Source organism: Dasypus novemcinctus, chromosome 23 (assembly GCF_030445035.2).
Source record: "Dasypus novemcinctus isolate mDasNov1 chromosome 23, mDasNov1.1.hap2, whole genome shotgun sequence".
NCBI lineage: Eukaryota > Metazoa > Chordata > Mammalia > Cingulata > Dasypodidae > Dasypus > Dasypus novemcinctus.
The window spans coordinates 45,908,117-45,911,875 of record NC_080695.1 but is presented as its reverse complement, the minus strand read 5'-3'; the positions used below and the strand labels follow the sequence as shown (position 1 = coordinate 45,911,875).

At 57.1% G+C, this 3,759-nt stretch overlaps 1 pseudogene; it reads right to left on the bottom strand.

Annotated features, from left to right (window-relative positions):
- Positions 1–1,153: 1,153 nt before the first annotated feature.
- LOC131275733 (5S ribosomal RNA) lies at positions 1,154–1,272 on the bottom strand (annotated as a pseudogene).
- Between the last annotated feature and the right edge of the window lie 2,487 nt (positions 1,273–3,759).

The window sequence follows — 3,759 nt, the reverse complement described above, 5'->3', positions numbered from 1 at the left end:
GGCTAATTGATGAGATTCAGGCTTTTGAGAAAATTATAATTTTGGAAAATTTGTTTTAGCCATCATGAGTTTAATAGTTTCCTGAGAGAGGCCATTTGTTTTAAAGTAAGAGCACAAAAAATTAATTGATGAGGTTTCAGATTTCATGTTTTAACTAACCATTAGAAACCGTTATTTAAGGAAAGTTGAATGTTGGTGTAGTATCAAAGAAAAATGATCATGATCTGGAAAGTTTGTCAAAATATTCCTTTCTTTTCCAAATACATATCTGATTGAAACTTGATTTTCTTCATGTACTTCAATCAAGGCAGCATAGTAAAACAGATTGAAAGAAGCAGCAGATATGAGAATCCAGGTATTTTCTATTGAATCAGACATTAAAGACCTTTGTAAGGATATAAAAAATCATTGTCACTCTTAGCACTAATTTTTTGGAAAATATAATATTTTGAGATATTAAACATACATGTATTTTGACAGACTGTGTATTTTACCATTTTTAATTAATATTTTCAGATAAGTTGTAGATGTACAGAAATGTACTACATAAAATATATAAAACAAAAGGTTCCAATATACCAACCACCCTATTATTAACACCTTCTGTTAGAGAGGTACATTTGTTATAATTAACGGATGAACGTTTTTAGAGATGTATTATTAACTCTAGTCCATTGTTTACAATAGGGTTCATTGTGTTATTGAAGTTGGGTAGGGCCTGTCCCCTGCGCTCAGGGGACCACGGCAAGTCTGTGGCATGGGGCCCATCTGCGTGGCTCAAGGTAAGGCAGGGAAAGGCGAGAAGGGGCAGGCCCGGTGTGCACGGTTCCAGGGCACGGGCCAGAGGCAGGGCCCGCCCGACGACGACAGGTCTAGCGGGCCTGGGTTCTTGGGCCCAGGCGCAGTGGGCGCGGGCCCCCGCGGGCCCCAGCCAGGTGTGGGTTGGTGCGGGACTGCGAGCTCCAAGGAAGGGCTGGGTGGCCGCCGCCTGCGTGGCTGCCTGCGTGGCTGCGCCGCCAGGGAAGGGCGCGCGCGGTTTGGGGTTGGTGCCGGGGGCCGGGGGCCTGCATACCTGGCCCTGAGGGCTGCGGGGAGCCGGGCTCGGGGCGGGCAAAAGGAGCGCGAGCGAGAGGGAGGGGACGGAGCGTGGCAAAAGCCAGAGCACCCAGTATTCCCAGGCGGTCTCCCATGCAAGCACTAAGCAGGCACGACCCTGCTTAGCTTCCAAGATCAGACGAGATGGGGCGCGTTCAGGATGCTATGGCCGTCGACGCTGGCTGCGGCCGGCGGCAGCCTCAACAGCCCGCTGCGCGCGGCCACGCTGCCAGCCGCCAGGCTTCCGCTCCCGCCCCGCCCCCGGAGGCTGAGGGCGGCCGCCTCCGGGACCGGCCTTTCAGCCCGCCGCCACCGCCCGCCGCTCTGGCCTCGAGCGCCCCCTGCCCCGCACGCCACTGGCTCCCGAGACCCCCGCCGCTCGCCTGCCCACACATCACCGCCCCCTGCTCCGCCCTCGGGCCCACAGCGCGGCCCCCGCGCCACCGACGGCTCAGTCGGTGGACGGCGCCCTGCGGACCCCCGACCGCCACGCGCACCCCTGGTGCCAGGCCGGCCGGCCCCCGACTCTCCCGCAGCGACCGCCTCAGGCGCGAGCGCCGGCGCCCCCTGCCGGCCGGCCCTGCCTCACCACCCCGCGCCCGGGCCAAGCACCTGCCACCACGCCCAGCCGGCGCCCCTGAGCCGGTACCGCCCCGGCCCAGGAGGCGGGGCCAGCCCCAGTCCAGGCCTGCCGCCCTCGCGCCCGCACGCCTCCGGCCGCTCCGTCCCCACACACACACGCCCCCACCCCGCACTCCTTACCCCCGGAGCTCGGGCCCTGGGTCCTCGGCCGTCGCAGCGGGTCCTCGCATCCAGACCTCGCGCTCCCGGCCGCGCGCAGGGCTCGGCCCTCGGCCGCCGGGGCCGCCCCCAGGAGCCACGCCCACGCGGAGGGCGGGGGTCGCCCCGCATGCCGCCCGGCCTTCACGCCACACAGCCGCGCACCTGCGCCTGGGCCCTGCCGGGCTGCCGTGGGCACGGGTCTCTCCTCGCAGAGGCCCTGGGTCGCAGAGCTGGGGCCCCGGCCCGCTGCCCTGCCACCCCGAGCCCCTCCAGGCGTCCCGGCCGCAGCCGGCCTAGGCCTCGCTGTCGCCAGCGCCTGCTGACGGCGGAGCTCGCCCAGCTCCTGCAGATGCGCCTGGCGGGAGGCGGGAGGCGAGGGCGACACGGCCGCCCGCTCGGCCAGACCTTCCAGAAGGCGCCTGGGCGCTTGCCGCCGGCGGGAGGGACCCTTGCAACCCGCGCCGCGCGCCCCGTGGGGGAGATCCCCTCGGGAGGCCGCTTCCTTCAGGTCTCCCGCTAGCCAGACCCGGCCTCCGCACACCTGCCCGCCGCCAGTGACACCCTGGACCGCGGGGCCTCGGTCTCCCAGCCGCGAGCCCAACTGGACGGGGGACCAGGCTGCCAGGACCAGCGCCTCTGCTCGCCGTGCCCTCGTGTGCCCTCGTGCCCCGAGCACAGATCCTGTCCGACGGGCCCTGCCGTCCCCCCCGGGGGAAGGAGGCCCCGGGCTGCAGCTGTGGCCAGAGAGGCAGGGGCCAGAGGCCTCGCGGGCAGCGCAGCGTCGGGTGTCCACCGGGCAGGGCAGGGAGCTCTGGTCTGAGCGGGCCCGCGTGGCGAGTGCTGGTGTTTGGGCTGGACCCGGCGGGGAAGGCACGGGCCCGAGACCCGGGCTCAGCCAGGGGAGACCCCCATTTCCATTAGTATGTACACTTTAAACGTTTTATGTAATTCTGTAATAAAATTCATTAACATCCACCTCCTTCCTAGTGACACAATTCAAATGCCAAAGAACTGAAGCAAGATTAAGTTTCAACAGGTAGGTCCCTTATAGGATTATGAGCTCAGAATTCTGGCTAGTTACATGGACTGAAAAGTTAACTAAAAACAGGGATGGATGCAAACCATCTTTTCTTTTTTTTCCCCATTCTTTGATTTGCCAAACTGCCTCAGTTCAGTGAATATTCTGTGATGCAATTCAAGTCTTAATATTGATTTCTGTATATGTATGACACATAGAGTCAAATAATGTTCTATTATATTTGAAGCACATTCATTAGCTTCAAGCAGCTTGCAGCCAGCCTCATGGTGGAAATGCTTGACGAGTTGCTATAGAAACACAAATCAAAATAAGGTATAAAAGAAAGTTTCTTAGAAGAGATGACATAATTTGAGTTTTGTAGAAGATAAGTTAAGGATATAAAGGAAAGTTCATTCCCATCAGAGGCCTAACAGGATAGGAGTATATACCTTGACTGGAGTTTTTCAGAGGAAAAATGTGGCGACAGGCATGGGAGGTAGTTTAAGGGGAATTACATATTATGCTAATGTGGTTGAATATTACTTTGAATAGTATGGGGAGATTGAAGAAATTTAAGCCAGAATGAATATATCACCTATGGAGGTTAAAATAATTCCTTTAGGAGAAATATGGAATATATATTGCAGGTGAGAAAAATGTCAGGATAGCAGGAGAAAAACCATTTAGTAATAGTCAGGGGGAAAGGGTTGGATTTTATAGGAGGCAAGAGATAGACTCAAGCTATTCCTTGTCAGTCTCATAGGAATTTCTTCATGAAATGCTCTCCATTCCCTGACATTTCTCTCCCAGGATGTCTCTTCACTCTATTTGATATTTAGGGTTAAATGATGTGGGCTGCCTCA